This window comes from Pseudonaja textilis, chromosome 2 (assembly GCF_049901715.1).
Source record: "Pseudonaja textilis isolate UNSWEBS1 chromosome 2, rPseTex1.2, whole genome shotgun sequence".
In the NCBI taxonomy this organism is placed as follows: Eukaryota; Metazoa; Chordata; class Lepidosauria; order Squamata; family Elapidae; genus Pseudonaja; species Pseudonaja textilis.
The window spans coordinates 75,712,180-75,726,461 of NC_141991.1; the positions used below are offsets into that span (position 1 = coordinate 75,712,180).

The window sequence follows — 14,282 nt, forward strand, 5'->3', positions numbered from 1 at the left end:
CAGCTCCTGAGAAGCTGCCGAAAGTGGATCTTATACACAGCACATTGCAGTGATGTTACCTTCCGCTTCAGAGAACTACGAAAAAAGGCTGAACACGAAGGAAACTCTTGCAAGCTTCCCATCAGCTGCCTATGGGCTACCACTTTTGGTATTTTTCTGTCCCAGAAAATTTCATGGAGGTCTCCTGTTCTGAGTTTAATCCAAGATTCCTTTGCGAATGTATCACTTATTTTGCAGCAATCCTTATATTAGTAAAATGGCTTAATAATCAAAAGCCAGCTCGATACGTAGTGGCACACTGCTGAATTAAATCTCATCTGATATGTGAACATATAAAACATTTAAAAAATAATCTCTACATATTACTGACTCAAAAAATAAAAAGATAAAACTTATGAAAGCTATTCTAGCCAGGTGAACGTTCAGATGGATTAAAAGGATCCTACTTTTGTCAAATAGGGATGATGCTAATCTGCATGTCTTAAAAGGAAACTTAACTGAAATCTACACCAGTTTCATCCAGCCATCGGTGGAATTTATAGTTATTTGTATTGCAAGTAAATATTAGATAAAATCTCCTAAAAATCTAAAGCTTTGTTCTCATTTTGCTTCTTGAAAGTACAAAACAAGATAATGGGATATCCCATTTTTGCCATCCTGCTTCCCTTCCTACAGAAATGTTGAACTACAATTCCTATCACTCCAACCAGCAGCTACTAGAAATTATGGATTTTGTAACTCATCCTTTCAGAGAGGAAGCTAAGAATAGAACCTGTGACTGCAATTATAAAAGTGCCAATCCGGCTGTTGTGTAACTAGATTTATCCTCCCAGCCACTTTGGAGTTTTTAAGTCTTGCATTTTAGGTTAGCAAACAACGCTGATACAAAAGTCTCATTTCCAAGGCTAAATAGTTTGAAAAGTAAAATATTCTTTGGTCAAGTGCGCTCATTCCTCATGGGATGCTTTATTATTATTATTTTTAAAGTTACCTATCTCATAAGAGCAGCACATTTATATACGGCCTTTGGCCACATCATATCTTTTGAGGATTCTTCTGACTAATTGTGATGTGCCTCAAAATGTGTTGCAAACACATCAAACATAATGAGGTGTTTTGATAGCAAGGGGAATGTGGATTTCTGGGATTAACGGAATAACAGAGGCCGCCTCCGTCTCTGCCAAACAATCTGCCTTTCAATGCTGGAAAGCTCAGGCCACGGAGCCCTGTCTGTCTGGGAAGTATAGCAGAATCTATCCTTGGAAATCCGATCTGATTAATTTCTAATTTTACCTACGTGTGTAGCATTTAATATAGAAGCAGCTGATGGAGTATAAATCGACTGGGCTGTCAAGCAGTTCAAGTGCAGTGCTAAAGCAGATGTCTTTTTTTCAACACACCCAAGCGTTCGGACAGGCTGTGATGGCGCTTGAGCAGACAAACAAGAGCCACAAAATCATCTGCATAGGAAGCAGGGAAGGCGGGCAGTACCTCGAAAACCCCAGAATGAATGCTAGGGTGTAAACTGAAATCACCCATACGTAATTGATCTTGCTTAGCTCAGCGGAAACATTCCATGCTGTTTACCTACCTGTTCGTTTTATAAGCAGTTAAAAAAACAAGTCTATTCAAGGACTTTTGCGGTGCCACCGTGAATATCCCTGGCGAAACTCATCTATCTCCTTGAAAAAAGGTGGTTTATAAATCTCATCCTACAAGTTTCCAAATCTTCTGTGCTGAAGCTAAGCTCTTGGTAGACCCTTGAGCTTCTGGGTGTCACCCTAATCACTTAGGGATAAATTGAGGAAGTGACTTCAAGGTCTGCTCAGATTTCGGTTTTTTTGTCAGCTGACTCAAGATTATAAGACAAAACAGCAAGGCCTGGGCTGTTATTGCCAAACCATGACTGTGGAGCCATTTCCTATGAAATTCTATATGACGTCTCTAATCAAGATGGATTGCACAGGCATCTAGACCAGCAGAGACTCTTAGCCAGTCTTGTTCTAAAAGAAACAGGCACAGTGGGTGAAAAAAGTGTTCAACCAATTTTGCATTTATTTGTCCATAAATGGAAGTGCAGAAATGAACCGCGATTCTATTCTAAAATTCTGTTAGAACTTAAACATGTAACTGTGACATGTTAAAATCTAATTGTGATTTTAGATATGAATTGTTCTTTTAAAAAATGAACACTGAACATGCTATGATTATTATCTATTATTAGGAGGCCACAATTACTCTGGATATTCACTGTGCCAACCCAGGATTTGTCAAGTAAAAAATAATTGCAGGAATATACCTTAGTATAATGTGTAGACTATGTAAAATGATGTCAGAAACATTGCACCAAGGTTTTGTTTCCGAGACCACAGAATTTCATCTGATAAGAGGCTAAAGTGGTATATTTTTTTAAAAAAATACATAATAACGTTCATATACTCCCTTTAATATATTCACATACATATACATATTGCAACATTATGGAAAGTTGCAAATGTTAAAACTCGCAAATTCAATTTCTATTGAATTTGCCAGTTTTAACATTTCTCTGGCTACCTTCTCATCTTTAGTAAACATTGTCGTTTTATAGATTAATATGCCTGCTCAAATTATTTTGCCATTTATGTAAATTGCAATTGTTCACCCCATATTTGTGAGACTATGGGGATGCTGTGTCAGCTGGAACTCTAAGGACCTGTTATAAGTTCCCCTCATTTAGCATTCTTATAACTTTGAACAGTCACTCAATGAGTTGTTGAAACTTGTTGATTACCTATAAGTGCGGCTCAAACTTTTCATTTTTAATTTGATAGATGGTTATATTCCACGTAATGGGAATACTTCTGCCAATCAGTATGCACCATGAGTTTGCTTGAATTATGCATGTGTAAAAGTTAATAAATGATGCTGTTTTACTGAAGCATGGACATTGGATTCCTTAGGGTAGATCCGAGAATTGTATATTGCTTATTTCTCTTAAATAAATGCCATTCATCTGAGGTGAGCACTTCTGACATTGTTCATCTATGGAAGGTGCTAATTCTAGATTTGGGTATGAAGGGAAGAGTTATAGTGGAATATCTGATTGTGCCTGAGGAAGAGGGGATATACCTCAGGTGAGAGAATAATGAGAAGTGTTTTCCTACCCCAAACTAAGGCCAAATGGAGTGGATGGGGAGAGTCTTGCGTTCAGTGGGTAGCAGGTTCTTGTCTGACTAGATGGTTTGTGCAGGGAGGAGTATGTGTGAGTGTGTGACTTAGTTTGAGCAGCTACCCCTCTGAGACAGTTGTAGGAGAGAAGGGTGGAATGATAATTGATGTGAAGTTGATAGGGATCCATCCCACAGATGGGGAAAGACTGCTTCTTGACACAGCACATAGTTATCTATAAATAAACAACAGAACTCACAACCACAAGTTGTGCAATGGTCACCACCCTGATGGTTTCAAAAGAGGATTATAAAAATCCAAGGAGTTCAATGATCAAACCCTACTTGTCCTCATGTCTATTATCTCTGCTATATTGACTCCCAATTGCTAGAGCAAAATGGCATTGCTCTTACGTCTTACTAGTTGAGTTCTCGTTAGCTGTAGAAGGAACAAAATGCTGGACTAGATGTGTTTTTAGTCTGACCTAGCCTGGCTGTTCCTAGGATAGGTCCTATATCTTGACCTGAAGAATTGCTGAGATTGCGGTCAAAACGTAAGTGGAATGTGAACAGCATCCATTGTTCCTTCAGTGATGTTAGAAGGAAAGGGAATTCTTTCAACTTGCCATTAATGTCAGAATAAATCTCACTGATCTAACCATCCTCTCTTACTAAGGCCCATTTAGCATCATTTTTTTGTCATTTGAGGCTTTATATGGCTCTTCTGAACCCACACAGTAGTCTTAGTCATCATTACAGCCCATCCCAAAGGATTTAAAAGTAATTCTTTCTCAGGACAGATGGTGTATCTTCCATCCAGAAACGACTCCAAAGACAACTCATTTTAAAAAATAAGCATTTCCAGTGTTTTCCTTGAGAACACAAACCTAATAAGGTTTCTGAACTTTGAAAATCATTAATCCATGTCTTTATCTGACAGGATTCATTCACTTTCATTACTGGTTGTTTTCCCTCTGTCGCTTTCCTACATTAATTTCTCCTGATTGAATAATTTATGCTCGGCCTCACTCCCTAGCCCATCCTAGAGCAGACCCTTTTGTCCCGCAAACTTCAGCCAATGACTTCCTAAATTATCTTGGCAGGCTAAATTACATGTTTTCCAACCAGTGTGCGAATCACCAGGAATTTACTCCCCACATTTGTCTATGCTGACATAATCCATACATGTCAAAGGTGAGTTGCAGCTGCCTTTTGCTGGGGTGTGGGAGGGGGAGCTCACCATTAGACTCTATCCTCTTTAATATTTTTTCTATGCCTGAATGAAGAGCCCAGATAGAAGAATATATAGGCCACTTGAACAATTCTTACTCCTTCCTGGGCAGGAACTGAAGACAAGGTTCATTCAGCTCCTGTGGCAAAATTGTCTGGGGCAAGGAATTTCAACTATTATTCACCTCCTGGCATCATAATTACATGGTGAACTTTTGACATTGACATGAATGTGAGGATGGCTAGAAAAGAACAACTATTTAAACCATCCGAACTTTTCACAGGGTAGGAGAAAAAAAGCAGCTGGTCTTCAGTCTGGATATATGAGACTCTCTTCTGCCTTTTCCTCTTCTTGATTTCCTTAGGATTTTTTTTTTCCTGAAATGACTTTATTTTTTGGCCAGCAACACCTTATGAAAATATAGTCCTTCTACAGGAACAATAATTAATTTTAAAAAAATTAGAAACTTAAAAAAATAAACATCTGCAAAGGATGAAGATATTTCTTTTGGAAGATCTTCAGGTTGACCTTTTAGATCAGGGGTGTTAAACTGGTGGCCTGCCGGCCGGATGCATTACATGCAGACCACCCCCATCCTAGCTTCGCGAAGGGAAAAAAAAGTCACGATACGTCACGTGACAGCAATGTGATGCCGTGAGTTTGACACCTGTGTTTTAGACATATTTATTTGTACATGTAAGAACTCTTCAGTTTTTTGTTGAAGCCAAAAGGCATGGAAGCCAAAAATAGGCTTGGTCATCAAACACCAAAATAGTGTTGAGACCAGAAATTTGTTTTGTTTAATTTATTTAATTTATATACCACCAGTTTCCAAATGGAATCATGACAGCGTACAATAAACCAAAATAAGGAAGATAGTAGCATAGAATATTGCTGGATATACATCTAAAATTTTATCAGAAAGATGCCTCACAGCTTCCTTTTATGAAGCTTTTATATGTATTTTTGAAAGCCACTGAAGACTTTCATGTCTTGAAATATGGTCAGAATCTGATTGTCCCCAAAAATCTATTCATTAATTGGCACAATTCAAGGTTCTATTGGTCTTTGGCAATCTTTTCTATTTCATGTTCCAAAGAACAAGTGAATGATTGCTAAAACTACAAGGAGATTCTGCATGAGGGTACATCCAACTTTTAACAATGAGTTTAGTCTAGAAAACAGATTAAAATCTGGATCTCATTTTAATTTACAGTGAATAGGCCACGCAACATATATGAAATCAATTCACTGTAACAGCATAATAACCCAAAGTAGAATAAAATTTACAATCATTTATCCAAAATGCCCACTTTTTCATTAATCTGATAATAGCATACAGTCCTTGATTTATGACCACATTAAGCCCAACATTTTTGCTGTTAAACAGCATAATTATTATGTTAATTTCCCTCTATGTTATGACTTTTCTTGCCACCGTTTTTAAGTGAATCACTGCAGTTGTTAAATTAGTAACACGATTGTTAAGTGAATCTGGTTTCTCATTGATTTCGCTTGTCAGAAGCGAATGTCTATTTGATCATGGGGCTATGGGGTTGTTGCAATGGTCTTACGTGTGAAAAATAGTCACAAATCACTTTTTTCAGTGCTGTTGTAACTGTGAATAGTTGCTAAATAAATGGGGTATAAGTCAAAGACTACCTGTAATTCCCGTTCTCCTGCATTTTTTTCCTCATCCTTGTTTTATGCTCCTTAAACTAGCAATTCTCACATAAGTTTGCTTCAGATAGTCCTTGACTTATGGCTATAATAGAGCCTGAAATTATGTTGTTAAGTTGTTACATTCGTAACATGAGGCACTCACCTCTCCAGTGGTAATTATCTGGCCATTTTCACAGTGGTCATTGAATGTCATTAATACTGCAGACGTTAAATGAATGCTATATTGTGAAGTGAATGCCATGGTTTTTAAGTGAATTCCTTCATTTGAATGGACATTTTTTTCTGGGAAAAAAAATGACAAGCTACAGTCATATGTCTGTGAAACACCACAACCCAATTGTAAAGCTGACCTTCCTGGAATGAAGTCACATGACCATGTGATCATTTACAATGGCCTTTCTGTGGCTGTCATCATTTGAACAATTGTAAAATGACCAGTTGTTATATGAGGACTACCTCTAGATTGACCAGTATATTAAAAAATATAGTAAAAGTCTGCTTTTGAGCTTCAACTCTTTTTTCCATTATGATTTCTAAACAAAAAGTACTTGATGAATAACTAAAACATAAAACTGTAACCCAAGACAATAGCAATGAACGTGTTGGAAGTGATACACAGGCTGTGTGCTGATTGAATTCATTGGTATATAAGAGTAGCTTCATATGCTGGAAAATTATTTGGTTCCCATGAGCACAACAGTTAATGTATGATAGAAACTTCAGCGGAAATCCTAAGTGGTCCCATGAGTGCAATTTCATAACACAACTGGTCTAAATATTATATACTAACACCTTTATTTCAAGAAGTCCTTCCCTTCACCGAGTGATCTGACAGGCATGTTTTCTGGCAGCCTCTGAACTTAGTATCTGTTTTGCATCTTTCCCAGGCTATACTAAGATCCAAACCTTTTCACCTATCCGATGCATTTCCTGTTGTCATTTAAAATGATGTCAACTAAAGATGTGCACAAATACCTGCAGCTAATTTGAGAAATGTCTGCACATGCCTAAATTCTTGCTAATCCACTGTAACTCTGCATGGAGAGTCTGCTATACTGTTAAGACCAGTGAGTAATAGATTTTTTTTTAGTTTCTAGCCAGATTACCATATTTGCAAAATATATACTGGATGAAAAAAATACAGACCCTTAAAAAAAATCATACTTTCTCACAGCTATTGTGTTGTATTATGTACTGTTGCCTATTCGGTATAGTTTCAGAGTTGTATTGGTATATCATGCTGATATAGAATATTTTAATTTATTTTTCATTTAGTATAGAAAAATATTTTATTACATTTTACATTTTATTTCTTTTAAACAACATATAAGCGGTACAATGGCTTAGCAGTTAAAGATGCTGAGCTTATCAGCTGGAAAGTTTACAGCCCAGGTTTGAGTCTCAAGTGCCACGCAATGGGTTAAGCTCCTGTTACTTGCCATAACTCCTACTCACCTAGCAGTGCAAAAGCATGCAAATGCAAGTAGATAAATAGGTACCACTTCAGTGGGAAGGTAATTCCATGGCCCTCAGCAGATAGCCATTCTGGCCACATGGTCATGGAAGTGTCTTCAGGCAATTCTTGCTGGCTCCCTTAGCTAAGAAATATTGTATGTCTATTGCTAATATTATGTTTGTTTCTTTGTTTTCATCTACCCCTTCCATCAGGACTGGCAGGAGAGGCATGTTACAGATCCCAGAATGTGGTGAAGAATGTGGTGCGACCTAGGAAGAGAACCTACATAGTCATGATACATGACAGCAATGTCACTTGTGCAGTTAAATGCTTCAATCATCTTGCTCTGTATAAATGTCCTTTGACTAACCCCAGGACATTTTATTATGCAGCAAGAAAAAAAATATCTGTAATTAAGGTAGAATGCAGGAGCATTCACAGTATGTGTGCATTTGTGTGTGTATGCATACACATGGGTGTGCAAACAGACAAGATGGTGGATGTGACATTGCTTTCAAAGTCTGCACTTGTTTGAATGCATATAAGATTAGTGTTTGGTGATGAGTTGGGCTTTGACTGTAATGCCAGATCAACATCTTGACAATTTTGAGCCTGTTAGCAGAGTATCAATTTAGTATTACAACCAGTAGTGGGATTAAACACTTTTTACTACTGGTTCTGTGGGCGTGGCTTGGTGGGCGTGGCAGGGGAAGCATACTGTAAAATCTCCAGTCAGAGGTGGTATTTGCCAGTTCTCTGAACTACTCAAAATTTCTGCTACCGGTTCTCCAGAACTGGTCAGAACCTGCTGAATACCACCTCTGATTACAACTTATATAAAAGATACATAAAACAAAATCTCTGTTGTCTGTAAACTGACATGAGTATGTCCATAAAAGCAATGTTTGTTATCTATCCCTCGAAAGGCAAACAATCTTAATATTCTTTATCTTTTTAATTGAGATGAAATGAATGAATTAAGATTACATATATTAGCATTGGAGTCCTTTTTGGGGGGAGGGATGAAAATGAACCTTATCCATAAAATAGTGCTAAATATAGGCCTCCTTGTATCCCAGGACAAAGCATTACATATATGTTTACATTTTACCATTAAAATCAAAGAGATTACTACCTTGCTTTAATATAAGTGTCTCTCTTGAGCTCTTTAAAAGCTCAAGACCCAGATGATGTCACACTTTTTTTGCTTTTAAGAAGAAAAATGTCTAAAATTGACTTGCACTTGGTGTCTCCTGTCACTATGTGGAAATCACTGAAGAGGAAAAATGTTGTTCCATTACTTGCACCTGGTCTGGATTATTCCACCAGACTTCCCTTTAGCCCTATTTTGTGATATAACATCTCTACTGCCAGGTATTTATTGCACTGAAATCTCTTGAAGTTTTAATCCTGGACAACAGAACAAAACTATGTCTAACAGTTTTGGAAGACTCTTATTTCAGTTAATTTTCTTGAAATTATTTCTAATAAGTTTTTATTTCTCCTTTGTGATGACTATTAATGTTTATTAATGCATCCACTCTGATTTTCTTCAGGAAGAGTCATAATGTTGTTGTTATAAAGACACGATTTTCTGTTTTTGTGGAGGGTCTTTTCTTGATTGCTCCCAAATAAACGCCTCATTTTACATTATTGTAAGATTGGCCTTTATTTTTTTACCTTAACTTTTGATGGAGCATATCCAAGGCTGACTTTCCACAAGCAGAAGTATTTCTACTATTCACTGTATGTTATATAAATAAGCTGCAAAAAGTTAAGAGACTCAAGCAAATACATTGGGGAATAGGAGGAGAGCAAAGGAAGGGCCCACGGAATAAGGAGAAAAACACTTTATGTAACTTTGGGTGGAGTTTTAGCTATTGCATTGAACTTAGCAAAGGAAAAAAAGAGTACTGAGCTCCTGCCCATGTGTACCTCCTTGAATTTTCAGAAGAGAGGAGATAATGATAATGATAATAAATCGATAAATCAAGCACAGGATGATCAGTGAGGAAGATCTGTATGATGGAGGGTTTTCCATTCACTTTGTTAGGAATATAAGTCACCTAACAGGTATTTGGGTTAGAAATATATAAACCAGGATAGACATTTTAATACTGTCTCTTTAAGAGCATGCTAAAAACTGCAATTGGATGTGGTTACTCAAATGGCCATAAGATGGAGCCAGAAACCTGGGTTGTTTAGCCTTAGTCTCAGAAGAGAGTGTGAGTAAGTCTCTGTTTCCTTCTGTTGGAGAGTATTGCCATTTTTCCTAATTGACTGATATGTCTGGATTTAATGTAAGTCTGTTACTGAACTGTTTTTTGACACTGGACTTTGATATTTGGATTATCCCTGGATTGAAAAAACTGACTGATTTAACTGTGAATGACTTTGGACTGCCTATTCTGAACTTTGCTTAAACGTTTCTGGAAGTAAAAACCTACATTTACTGTACAGTGTATCTGTGTGCTGTATGTGTATTATTCAAACACTACTCTCAAATACGTCTCCCTGTATGCGCTCATTCTCCTAACGGGGAATTACCTCAACACACTTCAACAGCAAAGGAAATGAACCGTATCTTGGGACAGCCTCCATTGCCTAATCCAGGGTTGTCAAACTCAATGCCCACAGGCTGGATCCAGCCTGCGGGGTGTTTAAATCTGGCCTGCGGGGCCAGCCTGGAAATAGCAAAGGACCAGCTCACGATGCTTCTGGTAGCCAAAACAGGGCACCGAGGGAGTTGCGTATGTGTGGCTCCCGTACAGCCTGTTTTCAGCCTGTACGGCCTCCTGCAGCACCCTGCCGGCCAAAATAGGATATGAGGGACCACATGCACCCCCCTGTGCCTTGTTTTGGTCGGCAAATTGTCCCATCTCCCCAATCCTCCAGCTGGCCCATGGAAAACTACAAGCTGATCCGGCCCTCGAAGAAAGCCAGTTTGACACTTGGCCTAATCCCTCCAAAAAATTGGAAGTGGACCTGCCCAATTTCCCTATGCGATTACCTCAGTCTTGAAATTCTGAGAATACAATGAGCCAAATGTGACTCTTTCTTCATCTGATTATGAGGAGCCTGTGGAAGGCATTGTCTAAACGGTGCTCTTCCCAAATTATTGCCAAGATGAAGTAACAAGAACAACTATCTCCATAACTTTTCCATGTGGATTCCTACCTTCCGGACATTATGTTTTCATTATGTGCTGTGTATTTTTCATGTGGGTAGCACCTCGACACCCCAAACCTGCAATATTTTTAATGCAGTGGAAGTCTCCAGCTGCCTAGTTGCTATTCTTCCCATATTAAAAAAATTGAGAACTGTGAAGGTAGCATACTATCATTTCATCAACTCTGCAACCCAGGTGCTTTCCTCAGCTTTCCTTTAATTCTAGTTAGAGACAGAAGTGATAATGATAGTCAGGAAGATTGGTCAATTGATTCTGAATAAAATACCTACTAAAATGTTTAGGGTGCAGGTTTGGCATTCATTTGAAGGATGCTTCCACGCAGTCCCTTCTACTCCATTAGAATGACCCAAATCTCCTTACCTTTTAGGCAAGAGGGAAAAGTCAGAAGAAACCTGGAAAGGGGTGAGGTCAATAGTAGACAGTTTAAGGTTAAAGATTTTGGGGTTTGGGGAAGAAACCACAGAGTCAGGTAGAGTATTCCAGACATTGACCACTCCGTTACTGAAGTCGTATTTCCTATAATCAAGTTTGGTGTGGTTAACCTTGAGTTTGTATCTATTGTGTGCTCTTGTGTTGTTATGGTTGAAGTTGAAATATTCATTGACAGGTAAGTCATTGCAATGTATGATTTTATATACCATACTTAGATCAGACCGAAGACGGCGTAATTCAAGGTTTTCTAGGTCTAGAATTTCAAGTCTGGTGGCATAAGGTATTCTACAACGAGTAGAGGAGTGGAGAACTCTTCTTGTGAAATATTTCTGAACTTTCTCAACTGTGCTAATATCAGATTCGTAATGTGGGACAGATGAGCTGTGTTCGAGTATCGGTCTAGCAAATGTTTTGTATGTTCTAGTTAGTAGTGTGATACTACCAGAGAAAAAGCTACGTAGGATTTGGTTAACAACTCTTAATGCCTTTTTGGCTATGTAGTTACAGTGGGCTCTAGCACTTAGATCATTAGAGATGAGTATTCCAAGGTCCTTTACAGAGCTTGGATCATCTACAAGGTCTTGACTATTCAGCTTGTATTTTATTTTTTGATTTTTTTTTTGCCAATATGTAAGACAGAGCATTTATTTGTTGCGATTTGAAGTTGCCATTTATTTAACCATTCTGATACATAGTCAAGATCTTTTTGAAGGGTAGCAGTATTGTCTGTGGTGTTGAACAACTTTACATCATCAGCGAAGAGAACGCATCTTGCTAGTGTACTCTTCAAGAACCTGCTAGAAAACTGAAGCTCAGGAATCTGAAGTAAGGATGAGGCAGGAGATCCTGAAATTTTGTCCCCACCCCCAAATATGACATTCAGTTTGTAAAAAAATGTGTCCCATTGCCGCTGAGCTGGAAAGAAATGGGATGAGCAATCAAAGATAGTCAGTGTTATGGATCATATAATTCCTACCTTGTTTGTCAACTGACACAAAGTCATTACAAAGAAATAACCTTAAAAAAAAAAACCTCCTTGAAACATGGGAAGCTTCCCCTCGGCTGGGAAATGTGGTTCCCTGGGATGAACTGTGATTTCATTAATCTGGGCTTGGCAAATGTGAGGATCTGATCATTCTCGTTTCAGAGGAAAAAAAACATGAGAAGCTGAAAAGAAATATGAAAACTTGAGGAGTGTATGGGAATCACCATCAGATACATTTTCTGCTTAGGTTCCAAAGAGTTTCTGTCTCAAGTGAACACAAACCAATATAGCCTCCTTTAAAAATAAATGATTCTGTTTTTAGGTCTTACAAAACTTTTCCTGCATGTATGGGGTTCCATCCAACAGTTTGTTTGTATGTACAAAAATACCTTGTGCTGCTTTCCTCCCAAGGAGCAAGCATCTTTTAATTGCATGGCTGCAGTTGCTGTCTGCAGTGTTCTCAGAACCCAAGTAAATAAAATCCGCCACTTCTTCCATTTCTTCCCCTTCTATTTGACATTCTCATTTTATAGGAGAAATAAGCAGAATAAGGGATTGAAAGCAACCTCTTCTTGTAGCTTTACTTTCAGAGGACCTGTAAATACTGGAAAAGATAATAATAAAAAAACCAGATTTGCCGACATCTAGAAACAAGTAAAATAATAACTAGCAGTCAGCACGGGTTTGTTAAAAACAGATCATGCCAAACCAATCTTATTTCATTCTTCAACACGGTGACTAAATTAGTAGACCAGAGAAATACTGTGGACATAATATGCTTAGATTTCAGCAAGGCATTCAACAAAGAAGACCACAACCTACTTTTTGGTAAGGTAGAAAAAAGTGGGAAAGATAGCATCACCACTAGAAGGATTCACAACTGGCTGACAAATCATACTCAACGAGTAGTCCTTAATGGTCTAAGTCTACATGGAGAGAAGTAAGCAGTGGGATGCCACAAGGTTCCGCCTTAGGCCCAGTTACTTTTCAATATCTTCATAAACAACTTAGATGAGAGAATAGAAGGAGAACTTACCAAATTTGCAGATGATACTAAGCTGGCAGGAATAGCTAACACCCTGGAAGATAGGCTCAAGATCCAGATGGATCTTGACAGACTCGAACACTGGCCCATATCTAACAAAATGAAATTTAATGTAGAGAAAAGTAAAGTCCTACACTTAGGCAAGAAAAACCAAAAGTACACATATAGATTGGATGAAACCAGGCTCAATAGCAATAATGGTGAGAGGGATCTTGGAGTCTTAGTGGACAACCAGCTAAATATGAGCCAGAAGGGTGCAGCAACAGCCTAAAAAAGCTAATGCAATCCTAAATTGCATTAACAGAGGGATACAATTGAGATCAAATGAGGTACAAATACCACTCTATAAAGCCTTAGTAAGACCACACCTAGTGTACTGCATCCAGTTTTGGTCACTATATTATAAAAAAGATGTTGAGACTCTAGAAAAAGTGCAGAGAAGAGCAATCAGGATGATTAGGGGGCTGGAGGCTAAAACATACAACGAACTGTTGCAGGAAGTTGGCTTGGCTAGTCTAGTAAAGAGAAGAACCAGGGGACACATGATAGCGGTCTTCCAATATTTGAGGGGCTGCCACAGGGAGGAAGGGGTTAAGCTATTTTCTAAAGCACCTGTAGGCCAGACAAGGAATAATGGATGAAAACTGAACAAGGAGAGATTTAACCTGGAAATAAGGAGAAACTTTCTGACAGTGAGAACAATCAACCAATGGAACAGCTGGCCCTCGGAAGTTGTAGGAGCTTCAACACTGAAGACTTTCAAGAAGAGATTGGACTGCCATTTGTCAGAAACATGTAGTGTCTCCTGCTTGGGCAGGGGGTTGGACTAGAAGGCTCCTTTCTAACTCTGTTAATCTGTTAAATATAAACAGTAGTGTAATGGGAAATGTAATATTTCAATATTTCACAGGTTTATGATAAAACATAAGGCATTCTTATACTATAACAGCAGGTGGCAGCAAACTTCTGTTCATAAATTTAGCACATAGATTTAGTGTCTTGGATATTGCCTGATGGTCAAGTCTGATGTGGGTGTGACCCCTTATTCGTTGTAGTTGAGGGGGAATGATAGGGGTTACAATTAAAAGACAGGTAGCTGGTTTTATTGAAC

General features: G+C 38.2%; 1 protein-coding gene across 2 annotated transcripts in view; it reads right to left on the reverse strand.

The window, feature by feature from the left end:
* Positions 1 to 1,793, reverse strand: part of MYOT (myotilin) — a 54,955-nt gene extending 53,162 nt beyond the window's left edge. The window contains exon 1 of one of the 2 annotated variants that reach the window (XM_026696526.2): positions 1,592 to 1,793. The gene's annotated coding sequence lies outside the window, so the exon portion shown is untranslated. The remainder of the gene's footprint in view (positions 1 to 1,591) is intronic. The other variant, XM_087924348.1, reaches the window with a different exon arrangement.
* Between the last annotated feature and the right edge of the window lie 12,489 nt (positions 1,794 to 14,282).